General features: G+C 39.5%; 2 long non-coding RNA genes across 2 annotated transcripts; one reads left to right on the forward strand and one right to left on the reverse strand.

The window, feature by feature from the left end:
* The first annotated feature begins 8,041 nt into the window (after positions 1-8,041).
* Positions 8,042-9,685, forward strand: LOC141280887 (uncharacterized). Its single transcript, XR_012335213.1, has 3 exons — positions 8,042-8,417; positions 8,986-9,122; positions 9,446-9,685. It is a non-coding gene; the product is annotated as an uncharacterized lncRNA (long non-coding RNA).
* On the reverse strand, positions 9,500-11,040 carry LOC135757479 (uncharacterized). Its single transcript, XR_010536264.2, has 5 exons — positions 10,792-11,040; positions 10,157-10,250; positions 9,937-10,070; positions 9,751-9,854; positions 9,500-9,640 (listed from the first exon to the last, which is right to left on the reverse strand). It is a non-coding gene; the product is annotated as an uncharacterized lncRNA (long non-coding RNA).
* Positions 11,041-14,127: the final 3,087 nt, after the last annotated feature.

Genomic DNA, 14,127 nt, shown 5'->3' on the forward strand with positions numbered 1-14,127 from the left:
ATTCAGGCCCCACCATAGCACAGAGACAGCACTGCTTAGAGTTACAAATGACCTCCTCTTAACATCAATCGTGTTGAAATCTCAATCCTTATATTACTAGACCTTAGTGCAGCCTTTGACACAATAGATCACACAATCTTACTCAATAGACTAGAAAACTATGTTGGTATCAGTGGTCAGGCGTTAGCCTGGTTTAGATCATATCTAACCAATAGCTATCACTTTGTTTATTTTAATGAGGAAGAGTCATATCACTCCCTGGTTAAATATGGTGTACTGCAGGGATCAGTTTTAGGTCCTATCCTGTTCTCGTTATATATGTTACCTCTAGGAGACATTATCAGGAAACATAACATAAATTTTCACTGCCATGCGGACGATACCCAGCTTTACATCTCGTCACATCCTAGCGAAACCCACCAGTTTTCTAAGCTAACAGACTGTGTCACAGAGTGACTTTTAGGGCGGAACCAAAAAGTGAGAGGAGAGGTTCCGCCCGGACCGAAATTTTAAAACACCAGTCACTTCCTTCTCTCCATGGCAACACAAAATCATTTGTATGAATAACAGGTGTGCGATTGAAGGCGGCGGCTTGCGATTAGGCGATTGACAGAGAGGAGGCACATAAATAGATCTCCACAGACCAAGGAAAGGCGTTCGATTTCCGAGCGAACTCACTTCCGCCATGGGCGCAACAACAACACGATCCCGCTGAAGAGTCCGCGAGCCCCGTTGATCCGGCAAACGCTTAGAGCGAGCGGAAAGAGTGCGGGGCCGTGAAGGACGAAAGGAAGGAGTCGTTGTTGGTTGGGAAGTATGGAAGTCATCACGTTCATTGTTTTAGTTGTGTTGTATGGTGGAAAAGCGGCGCTGTGGGCGAAGCAGTGAAGAGTGGCGTGAGGACGAGGCAAACGGGTGAAAATCACAGAAAGGACTCCCTACAAGCAACGAAGATCCGGTGTTTAACCACTGCCACAGGTTTGAAGATAAAACTGTGTTGAGGGAACAGATATTTACCCGAGTGTGCATGTTGTCTTAAAGGCTGCATAGGAAGTCAATCTCAAGCCGGGATCATTGCTGTATTGTGGCTGCCGAAGAGCTGTGGGGGTGAAGAGAACGACACGGAAACAGTGAGACAAATGTAACAAAGACTGTGAGTACAAACGATTGTTTACTTTCACGAACACTTTCAGTAAACAGAGACTTACCCTTTGTGTGGAGTGTTTCCTTGTGTAGTGGCCCCACCGTGGAGGACGGAAACCGGTGGGATGAGCCAGTGGAAGGCAGGGCACGCAGACGATTGCGTGGGGATTAACGACCTCTACTCCACTAGCTGTGGCGGTGCTTCGACATCTCCCCCGGTGCGGAACTGGACCAAGTGAGAAAGTATTGGCCTTATAAATCACGAAAAGAGTGTGGACTGCTGTGGGTGAGTGTGCTTTTGACCTGGAGTGTGTACCTGGAGTGTTGCAGTGTTGTGCTGTGTCTCCTGTCGCGCATACTTGTTTCTAGATCCAGTACAAACACTGTGTGTGTGGTCTCGTGGAGCGCTGTGGCAGAATTGACAACGTGGAATTACTTTCCTACAAACCCCACCTGGGGGTTTAGCGCTCAAAGTATTGTAAGAGCTATACTTACCCAAAGAGCCTGTGAGTCCAAATTAGCACGCCGAGCGAACCTAGAGCCTAATCAGATCTAAACTAAGAGCTATACTTACCCAAAGAGCTTGTGAGTCCAAATTAGCACGCCCAGCGAACCAAGAGCCTTACCAGATCCAAGCTAGGAGCTATACTTACCCAAAGAGCCTGTGAGTCCAAATTAGGACGCTCAGCGAACCAAGAGCCTTACTAGATCCAAGCTAAGAGCTATACTTACCCAAACAGCCTGTGAGTCCAAATTAGCACGCCGAGCGAACCAAGAGCTTTATCAGATCCAAGCTAAGAGCTATACTTACCCAAAGAGCCTGTGAGTTCAAATTAGCACCCCCAGCGAACCAAGAGCCTTACTAGATCCAAGCTAAGAGCTATACTTACCCAAAGAGCCTGTGAGTCCAAAGCAGCACGCCAGTGAACTATAGGGTCCTATTGTGTGCAGTCAATTTACCTGTGCATCCTTTGCAGCATTGGAGTCGTATCCCAGGACCACGGGACCCTACCCGAGCCAAGTCCAGGGTCTTCCGCATCCAGTCTGATCCCATGACGGCGTGTACACCTGAAACGAGAGCAAAGTAAGACTACATTAGCCTGTCTCTTGTCTGTGGCCGTAGGGGTCTCAGAGGCGAGCTGCATAGACTAAGGGTCTGGGGGCCGGAGCGACGTCACCCCGCTCCCTGCGGATCGAAGGAATACGAGTGATCAGCTAAACCCCACCACCGAACCCACGGTAATACTTACCTGGCCCGCTCCAGGGTGTTCACTGGGCCTCGAGGTCAGAGAGATCCAAGGAGAGACCAGGACGCCCTGTTTGGAACACGGAACCAGTCCTCGATAGAATACAGGTAGCCACCCGACCTTCAACGTATTGATATTGTGTTTCCTTTCTGTCTCCAGGATCAGAGGAGGGCGCCACGCGTTCAACTAAACAGAAAAGGAGAAACAAGGATTAGGACACCTAGGAAGAACTGATACTTACCTCAGGACGAAGGAGCTCCGTCCTCTTCCCCTTGGCCCTCTCCTCCCCTGCAGAAGAGAAAGAACACACCAGAGTTATTTTAAATGCCCCTTTCCTCGTCCCATTCTGGTTTTAATTAATTTAAATAAAGTTTGTTTTAATTTTACTTATCTGGTTTCATGCTTGGTCATTGGGGTGCTTTTGGGGACCTCCTCGAGGTGGAACGTCCGGAGGGGCATAAGTGGCCCGCTCCGGTTGGTAACAACTGCGTTAGCGATATTAGGGACTTGATGGCACATAACTTCCTTATGCTAAACTCCAATAAGACAGAGATACTTATTATCGAACAAAATCGCTCCAAACATAATATGTCAGATTACAAGTTGCCCATAAATGGCTACACTGTGGTGCCATCATCCATGGTTAAGAACTTAGGTGTGGTGCTCGACAGCAATTTATCCTTCGATAGTCATATATCCAACGTCTGCCGCATAGCATTCTTCCATCTTAGAAATATCTCAAAAATACGCCATATGCTGTCTACATCTGATGCAGAGAAGCTTATCCACGCTTTTATGACCTCTAGAATAGACTATTGTAAGTTGTTACTCGGGGGATCTCACGCAAATCAGGTAAACAAGCTTCAGCTAGTTCAAAATGCCGCTGCAAGAGTGCTTAGTCGATCTAAAAAGTATGACCACATAAGTCCAATCTTGGCATCTTTACACTGGCTACAAGTTAAATATCGCATTCAATTTAAAATATTACTAATCACCTACAAAGCCTTAAATGGGCTAGCACCCTCGTATCTTGAAGAATTACTATCAGAATACACCTCATCATGTACACTGCGATCACAAAATTTTGTTTTAAAGCAACTGAAAAAAGACCAAATGTAAGAGCATGTCAGAACCTCTGACAGTGTCCCAAAGTGGTCGGACCCCAGAGGGTTAATATATATATTAACCCTCTGGGGTCCGACCACTTTGGGACACTGTCAGAGGTTCTGACATGCTCTTACATTTGGTCTTTTTTCAGTTGCTTTAAATCATAATAATGGCAAGTGTCTCATACCACTGCATTCAGCACAAACTGGGCTAAAATATTATATGAGCTTCATGTATGTACATGTTTGTATTTTTGAGAGAAAAAGGTTTAAGCGTGGTTTTTAAAAAAGCAAAAATTTTAAGTCACTGATAGAAGTCCACAAAACCCATACTAAACATGTTTTAACAAGACTTTCCTAAACAGAATCTAGTAGTCTTAAGTTTTTTCTTTAAAATGATGTGAAAATCATCCTGCCTACTCATTCACAGAAACCAATATATTGATTTAGAAATTGTAAGACACTTTTTGTTTAGAGGGGCCGTATGCGAGAAGGATTGATTGACAGCTATCAAACAAAGGCTCCCATAATGAGCTACATAATGAGCTGCATAATGAGGCTGGAGGAAACTACAGTAAAGAAAGTGAGGACAAATGTATACATGTTTGTTTGAGGTTTATTAAGAAGTTAACAATATAATCAAAATAGAAATGAAGGTCAGTAGGACATTTTCAGTTTATTTGGAAACGAACCCTATTCAAAAACTTAACTTGTATAAGAAACTGATAAACAACAGAGCTGTAAACTTCATGTGGCTCATGTTACCATATAACTTTATGTCCAAAATGTGTGAATATGTTTTTCCACTTCATAGTTTTGTACTGATGAGAGGGATGCAGACCTGTAAGAGAGTTATGAACAGCTGTTAGCATAAATTGTCCACAGAAATACCCTTACATACATAACTGATGGGTAAATGATAGCACTACAATCAGATAAACTATCATGTACATAAACTAAATAAGTATCTCAGATAAACATCTGCAATGATTAGTTATATAAAAAGCAGTTTTCAGATGACTGTTTTCAGATGCCCATCCCCTTATTGTCTAGCCTATGTTTTAAACGCGTTTCTGTAAGCGAGTATGAACTTTAAAAACACATCGCATATGGCGTCCATGTGCGCAAGCTCGCGTCTACGTGTAAACAAAGCAGTACTCATAATAAAACGGTGCCGCGTGTAAAGCGCAATGTATGGAATGCGTTGCATGTAAACAATATCATATTACAGCAGATCCCCCAGTGCAGCATTACTCAAAGTTGCCATGAAGGATACGAAAGTGAATAACTGTGTCTAACACTGTACAGCATGTAACAATGAAAACCGCCATTACGTGATCACGCGTACTCGTTTGTAAATAAGCATGTAAACATGGAATCATATTACAGCACACACTTAAAAGATACAGCAGTGCAGCATTACTCAAAGTTGCCATGAAGGATACGTAAGTGAATAACTGTGTCTAACACTGTACAGCATGTAACAATGAAATCCGCCATTATGTGATCACGCGTCCTCGTTTGTAAACAATGCGAAAGTTTTTCAATCCAAAGCGTGCAGTCTGCTGAGGTTGCTTATATAGGCTAAACTGTACAAGCCATAACATATTACATGATAGTAAGTATAAATGAAGACAAATGACTTACAGTTTCTTCAGGAATATCTCTTGTTATTGTGAATGTACACTAATTAAAGAGGACCCTTCAGAGTTTCAAATGATGTCAAACACTTAAGTGTTTGATTATTAATGATGAAGTATTTTAAGTTGATTCTGCTATGATAAGGAGAAAACACGTCAAAACGCGTCCCCACGTTTTTGGACCCCTGGGGGTTAATCTCTCCCAAGGGTTTTTGTCCTTCTAGGAGTTTTCCCACAGGGTTTTTCTCCTAGGGGTTTTTTCATCCCTGGGAGAATCAGCCAATATTGGCTTAATTTAGCACTTTACTGTATACGTTACATTATTACTACGCTCGCTTGTACGGTTTATTCTTAGCCGCTGTATTCTTCTTCTTATATTGTCTATAGATTATTCTGTGTTTTCCCCTACATCTATTCATGTAAAGCTGCTTTGAAACAATTAACAATTGTGAAAAGTGCTATATAAATAAAATTTAATTTAATTGAATGTAAGACTCGGCTAAAAACCCATCCCTTCCGCCATTACCTCACTTCCTAATAAAGGACTTACTATCTTTCTCTATTTACCTTTCTCTTTATGTCTTTCTCTATTTACCTCTCTTTATCTCTACATTTCTTTAAAAAAAATACTAACAAACCCTTGGCTATGTATATGGTGTTTGACTTGATGAGACTATTTCCAGTGCACTTATGTATTGCTGTTCTTGTGTTGCTATGCTAAGTAAAGCTGCAGAATTGCCACAGTGTTGAGACAGCAATAAATATGTGACAATTTGTCAGAACAATACATTTGAATAGTTTTGTTTCATATGGTATTCACTTCTATATGTTTTTATATATTGTGATGGTTTTATTCATACATATATTTATTTTTATCCATGTTTCCTGTTGTTTTCAGTAAATAAAAGGAAACTCATGGATTAATCATTGCTTTACTGAAAATTAATGTATTCACATTACCTGCATTAGGCTAGTTTGTATTCAAGCATAGATTTCATTACATATTGAATTACAGTTTGCTTGTTTTACATATTTTGTACACTAAGAAAATGTGTAATATAATGGTAAAGCAGATGTCATTTTAATCTAGCATAACTGTTGGGGTAGGCTAGCAATGTAATTCTGTGGTATGGTGTCTTCAGAGAAGAACACCTACTAATGCATGCAGGGCTGAATTAGGCAGATACCCCCTAATAATACACATCCAAAAACGCTCCCTTAAATTCTGGTCACACTTAAACTCAAGTCCCCCGAACACACTTCAATATGAAGCCCTTAAAACTCAAGAGAAGAGACCTAAAACCAGTCCCATCTGTCAACTGGCTCTAAAACTTCAGACCAGCACTAATGAACGCAAACAAACCACAATAAACCAAATCATTAAAGAAAGTCAAACTTTATATTTGGATCATTGGGATAATGAAAGTAAAAACCAAAGTAAACTAGAATGTTATCGGGCACTAAACAGAAAATACAGTCTGTCAGAATATCTCTCCACTGTTAGAGATGTAAAGCAGAGACGAGTCCTCACTAAATACAGACTCAGTGATCACAGTCTGGCAATAGAGAAAGGCCGACATAGACAAACATGGCTCCCAAAAGAAGAGCGAATCTGTGTCCATTGTGACAGTGACGAGATCGAGACAGAGACACACTTTCTCCTTTACTGTGGTAAATATAAAGAGCTTAGAGAAAAACACTTTGACAAAATCTCAAAGCTCATACCAGAGTTTCATAGCTCTTCAGATTCAGATCAAATGAAGATGTTACTGGGGGAAGACAGACACCCATCAGCTGCTGCTAAATTCATTTATCAGTTACACACCATCAGAAATAATCCACAGCCCTGATCTTGTACAGTACTTTTATTTTACCTCTCATCTGCCTCCATAAATGTACATTTGTATACTTCATATGTTTATATTTCAAAGTCAACTTTATATTGTAAATATCCTCTGATTCTATTTTATTTTGCAGTAGTACTTCATCCATCACCCAGCACCTTAGCTTAATTGCACCTTAATGTTTGTTAATATTGTGTTATTGTATGTTTCTTGTTTTATGTATAATGCTTTGGCAATATTGTAAGTGACACAATCATGCCAATAAAGTTCTTTAAATTGAAATTGAAATTGATATCTTAAATATTAAGTCTTCTCCAAACGCGAGATCTTCGAGCAGCTGCCCGACCTCTCCTTTCTGGACATTCCAGAGCTCGAACAAGCCTAATATGTCATAGGTCATCGCACTTGTTAAGTAGGTACTCATTGAAATTAAGTTCCGACTCCGTGAGTATGCGATTTCGAACGCAGCCATAGACTCGCATAATGAGCCTTTCAGTCAGGTATGTGAGAGGGGGGTGCTACAAGAAAAAACTGTCAGGACAAAAGAAATGTACTTGTTTTGTTTGTGGTTGATTTTAAATATAGCTTAAAATATAATCCAAACAAATAAGGGGTCAAGGCACATATTGACCAAACACAGTCATGTACATCTACGTATATAACCTATATAAACAAACTATATACAGTAAGGAAAATAAGTATTTGAAACCCCCTGCTATTTTGCAAGTTCTCCCACTTAGAAATCATGGAGGGGTCTGAAATTGTCATCGTAGGTGGATGTCCACTGTGAGAGACAAAAATCCAGGAAGCACAACCCAGGTCAAAAAGACGTAGTATTTAATGTATTAAAAATATACTTAAAATACAAATAGTATGTTTATAATACAATTGTATTTCCAACATACTTATTTGAAAGAGCACCAATTATGCTAATAAATTGGCACGTTAGCACGTTATTGCAATATCCCATAGTACATACATGTTATTAAAACTTGAACTAATGCATTGTGAGTCTTATAAATTGCTTACATACCTCACCGATTTCCCACTGTCAGGAAAACGCTCGGTTTAGTTCCTGTCTCCGCCTCCCAAAATGTCTAGTGTAATCGGATTGGTCAGATGACTACTCAACTGTTATTGGTCAGCTGGGTTCAGCGTGTGTTTGAAAGGTTACGCCCCTGACTACGCGTGGGTTGACACAGATTCTGACTGAGAGTCACAGCCTCAGAGGCAACGTAAACAAGCGTTATATTTCTCTATAAACGATGGTGTCTGTACTGCCTTACCACTTCGAGCTCGATCCAGAGAGTTCATACGGCCGTTACGATATAAACGATCTCCTTCAATGAACGCGATTGGATTTAACTTTTTTAGGTGTCCTTAGCTCTGCCAGAATGCTAAACGAAGACGAAAATGTGTTGCAAAGACATCCAAAAGGTAATTATAACGTACTACATAACTATATGGAAACACCAAATGTAGCACATAGAAAGTATTTGTTGAAATGATTATAAAACGATTTCACTTGGTAATTTCTACATTATTTTACTCTAGTAAAATTTATTATAAAAGACTGCTTACATACTCTATTACTGTGCAAACTATATGGAAACACCAAATGTAGCACATATAAAGTATTTGTTAAAATGATTATAAAACGATTTCACTTGGTAATTTCTAAATTATTTTACTATAGTAAACTTAATTATAAAATACTGCTTACATACTATTTTACTGTGCAAACTATATGGAAACACCAAATGTAGCACATAGAAAGTATTTGTTGAAATGATTATAAAACGATTTCACTTGGTAATTTCTACATTATTTTACTATAGTAAACTTAATTATAAAATACTGCTTACATACTATTTTACTGTGCAAACTATATGGAAACACCAAATGTAGCACAAAGAAAGTATTAATTGAAATGAATGTTAGTTCTACATTATTTTACTATGGTAAACTTTATTATGAAAGACTGTGCTATGTTTTTACTTACTAGGTTTTAAGGAGAATGCAACATGTTCCAGGGCCTCTTACCTGCGTGATTCATCATCCAGGTTTTGCACAAATTGTCTAAATCCCTACACACAGAACATTTATTGTACCGACTATAAGCCTTTGAGGTGCAGGACTAGAGTAAGTTTTATTACATTTTTAAACCAATAACACTAAAGTATCATTATAGTAACAAAGTACCCAAAAGAACAAAAGATGTAACTTTAAAGAAAATATAATAGTCAGTCAACGGTTTTTTTTATTTATTACAAATATATATTTAAATGTTAAACAATATATAAATAAACATACTTTAGTAACCATATTGTGCTCTTGTTTCAAAAATTGTTCAATTCATTTCTTACAGCTATCTATTCAGATAAATGGCATATCAAAGCTTTGTCAGCTGATGCTATTTAAGACGACACTATAAGGTTATCATCCTGTCGTGTGTTGTTCTCCAGATACGCTTGGAGCTTCCTGATCAGATCGGTCACAATTTTGGCTTTCGACGACCCCTGCACTGAAGATGGCATGCAATCACGTCCTCCTTTGAAGGTCTCTCAAACTGTGATGCCAGGTCCATTGGAATCAGGGCTTCCTTCAGCTTATCTTCAAATACCTCATCAAACACAAGCCTGATCACATCCTCCACATAACTGTAGAAATATTGCAGTCAATAAATCTTTTGTTTTGATCATTTATTTCCCTGCTTCATACATTAAGTTTTTAATTATGAATGTATTTGAAATAAAACATTACTGCTTACGGTATGTCACTTGTGTGTTTTGGGAACATAGCCTTGTACTTTCCCTCTCCTGCTTTTGTTACGGCTTGGTGACATTGTAATGGATGGCTGCAAGGTACAAATACCTGTAAAATATAAACAAGCAATTAATTTATTGTAAAAGTAAATACTACTTTATTTAACACAGTTACTAAAATACTTAAATACCTGCACAGCATTCCAATAAATGAGAAAATAATTTTTTTTTTGCTGCAAATCTGAAATCTCAGGCTACGGACAGCAAAGGCATCCACTGATGATGGTGATGGAAACATTGTGAAACGATGCTACGGCCTGGGTTCCTATTATTATGCAGAGAGAAAAAAACTTTATACATCTAAGACTGGTAGTGGTTTCACTAGCTAAATACATCATTTGTGTTACACACCTTTGCTCCTCATATGCCAGTCTGACTCCTTGTACTGTGTGTAATGATGTTGCATGTTTGCATACAGTGTAGAAGGATGTGTCCAGCTGCGAATCTAGGATATAGACAAATAAAACAAACATGTATTCAGTCAAAAAGACATATTATAACAATAGAGTACAACGACTATAACTCGTTAGACTATTCATTAAAACGTTAATGTATTACGTATTACATGGCCCAACATTAGCAACACACATTACGTGTTTACTTCGTTTCAAAATCTAAGAAAGCTTCAAGTAAATACAACAGTAAAATACATATAACTTTAAACAAATCATCTGTACTTAGAGTTTCTTGAGTTTGATCATGAGAACAAATTTTACCGGTAACAGTTTAGCTGGTATTTGTAGTTGTATTTAGCTTAGCAACTTAGCAAGTTTGTAAACATGTCTAAACCAACATAGATAAAAAAAACGATAGTCTGCATAATTCAACATACACGTGTGTAAATATGGTACGTTGTTTATGAAATACAGTATTACAACACAAAACAATTAGCTTGCAAGCTTAGCTCTACACGCACATTATGTTAATCTCCGGTTACCGGTTACGTAATGTACAGTAAAAGGCAAATAATAAACGTGAATACTTACAGCCTGTGATCCAGAAGTGCACAGTAATCCAACTTTCAAGAGGAGACTTCGCGCAAATCCAGCTTCGGTTCATGAGAAGCAGTTATTGTGAAAACTCCGTGAACAACTTCTGACTGGATTTTTCCGGAACCGTATTAAACATGATGTCCTCTGTGGAAGTCCATAAAGTGCTATTTTTCCCTCGCATCTAAAGAGACAGCGTCTACTCGAGAGATTTAATCGCTTAAACAATGAAACAAGAGTTTGCAAACAGAGTCACAGCAGGGACTCACAACCCTTCGCCATTTTAGCTCTCTTCTGACTCGGCGCTCCCCACCCCCGTCTTTGAGGGCGTACCCAAGCAAAGCAGAGAGGGCTGAACTATGATAATGTTGGTCTTATCTACGTCACCAATCCCAGGAAGTAAACTGTTGCCTACAATCCGAGTGTTTTTTGTAGTCCTCGAACGTTAGAGACGATAACTCGCGTCATCGTTTTCTTTGAGGTATGTACTTTTTGAATATCGTTAGCATGTACTAATGCACACTTACACACAAAAGGATGTTTAAAAACGTGTATCCCATAATAGGTGCTCTTTGAAACATACTTACCACCTATCTTCATTTCCACTTGTAGAGTTGTCACGGAGTGACTTCAATGGGGCGGAACTAAAGTGAGTAGGAAGAGGTTCCGCCCGGACCCGGTTGCACAAACACTGGCACTTCCGGGTTTCCCGGGGATCCCCGCAATCACCCAAAACAAGACACAGCTGTACCATCGACGTGGCAAACAACGATTGGGTGAGTCACGCTGGCAGAGGTGTATGTAAAGGAGAGTTGGAAGAAGACAGGAAGTATTTGGTTGCGTCGGAATAACGTTGGGAATATCCGTGGGCTGAGTTGTTTACATTAGGAGGCGGCATTGGGCGAGTGTTGGAGATCTGTAAAGGAGAAAACACTGTTAAAGTCAACCAAAGGGTGAGCATTGGAGCTAAACTTACCCAGCACGACTCGGAAGCCCAGAGAAACCTGTAAAGCAAGATACTCACCGTGTTACGAGCTAAAGTTAAACTTACCCAGCACAACTCGAAAGCCCAGAGAAACCTGTAAAGAAAGATACTCACCGTGTTACAAGCTAAAGCTACACTTACCCAGTACGACCCGAAAAGTCCAGGGAAACCTGCAAAGGAACATAACCATTGTGCTACGAGTTAAAGCTAAACTACCCAGCACGATTTGAAGGTTCAGGGAAACTTACAAAGGAAGATACTTACCACATTACAGTCCTATCTAACCTACCTCTCACGACTTGTTGAAGTTCCAGCCGTGGTAGTACAGAGGGCATTCCATTGGCCACAAGTAAAGCCACTCTTACCCAGTTGTGATTCCTTGGCCTGAGTGTCTGCTGAAGGAAAAGGAAGTTAGTGAAGAGACACAGAGTTGACTAAAACCGACGCAATACTTACGTTGTGTTTACTTTACCCTCAGGAGGAACCCAGGAGCCCCGAGAAGTCTCTCCCTGCAGGAGGTGGGCCGAGGTCGAAGGAGCTCCACCCGGCCCTTGCCCTGCTAGCCTCCGATCCACCGGAGCCAGGCTTCTCTCCCCTCCAACGCCCCTTGCCCCGTAGTTCCCCCCTGAGGGAGAGAGAGAAGAAAGTTTTTAGATTCCCTTCCCATTTCCCTGTTCTAATTTTAATTAAATTAAATAAAGTTTCAAAGCTTTAAAAGGTAATCTGAGAAGTTCACAAAACTTCCATACATGCATATCTATGCCAATTTATTTCAAACATGGACAGCCAAATGTTCATTCATTATTGGTTTATTGGTATATTCGGTTTCCTTTTCACAGACCGTGTGATAAAGCAGTCTTCAATTAATACAGTGTCTGAATTGCAAGAAGAAGTGCCCCTCCACTTAAACATGTGACATCTAAACTGTTTTGTGTTTTAGTTCAGCTTTTTATAGGTTTATCTTAAGTTGGTTAAAGGCAGAGTGCACTTTTTTTGAAAAACAATTTTAAAAAATTAAAAGCCTTATAATGAAGGCAACACATGCTGTAAGTGTCTATATTAGCATTATTAGCCTTTCAAAATGATAAGTAGGCTACAAATACATAATGAGCATTTATGATTAAATGTTTATTTTTCCTTCAGCGCATCCTGAAGAGAATGACGCACCCACGTGACTACTCGGCTGTACGATGCTTTAAGTTTAACTTCCATTATAATTTTAATGTATTATGTTTTGTTGAATTGATGAAATTATAGAAATACAATAAAGAAATCAGATTTTTTATGTCATTTTTATTTTAGGATTTGAAAAAAACTACACAATGTGCAACATGCACTGTAATTTCGGACCTCCCCATGGAAAGAAAATGCAGTCCTCTTCAATTCTAAATAATACAAAACCTGCTCGCTCTTCTCTTTCCCCCTTATCTGGGCAACAGACAGAGTGCAATAAAACAGCAGCCTTTTGAAACGAGCTGGAAAAGTATTTTAAACATGCATAAAACATGCATTTAAACCGTATAAAGCAAGCGACGATAAAACACAAAAACATAAAAGCAGCCCAGTCATGCCCGTGACAAAAATAATACAGTTTAAGTTCGATTTGTGTGCACTGTCCATAGTTTTCTGCAAATATCAAGCAAGTTAGTGCAAGAGGAAAATGCAACATCATCCTCTCTCTTTTGACACGCACAATACAATGCAGTCATCCTCGGACCAGAGCAACAAAACACAATAATATCCTTATGTGTCATTCACTGACAAAAATCAGAAATCACTTTATAAAAACCGCCACTTTGTTCCTAAATATGTGCCTATGACAGGATTATGTTATTACCCGTTTAATGTGACTTATGTTTTCGGACATCACTGGACAGCTTAAGATGTAAGATGTAACTTTAATCTTAACGCAGGACTGCAAGCTCTCATCTGTAAGGCGGGTGCGGTATTTAGATTTGACGTAATTCATGTTTGAGAAAATCTGCTCGCACAGGTATGTTGATCCAAAGATGGATAATACTCCAAATGCATATTTCTTCATGTTCATATAACTGTCAGGAAGAGCATTCCATGTTTCAAACACAAGTTTCTCGATAGTTGGGAGGCTTTCAATTTCGCTCCATTTGTGACTTTGGCCTTTCTGGCGAGTGACGTCTTCAAGCTCGGCTGTCAGACTTTTGAACTTGGACACCCACAACTCTTTGTCAGCTATATTGGCCATTTCCATTTCATGGTCAGCTTGAATTACTCCTGGGAATGTGTTCAACAAGGACGGGTCAATCTACAGGAGAGTGACAGGGAAAGAGAGTGTCATTTTTTCCTTTCGGAACTCGCTGAATCTGCTACCA

Source organism: Paramisgurnus dabryanus, chromosome 16, assembly GCF_030506205.2.
Source record: "Paramisgurnus dabryanus chromosome 16, PD_genome_1.1, whole genome shotgun sequence".
Classification (NCBI taxonomy): domain Eukaryota; kingdom Metazoa; phylum Chordata; class Actinopteri; order Cypriniformes; family Cobitidae; genus Paramisgurnus; species Paramisgurnus dabryanus.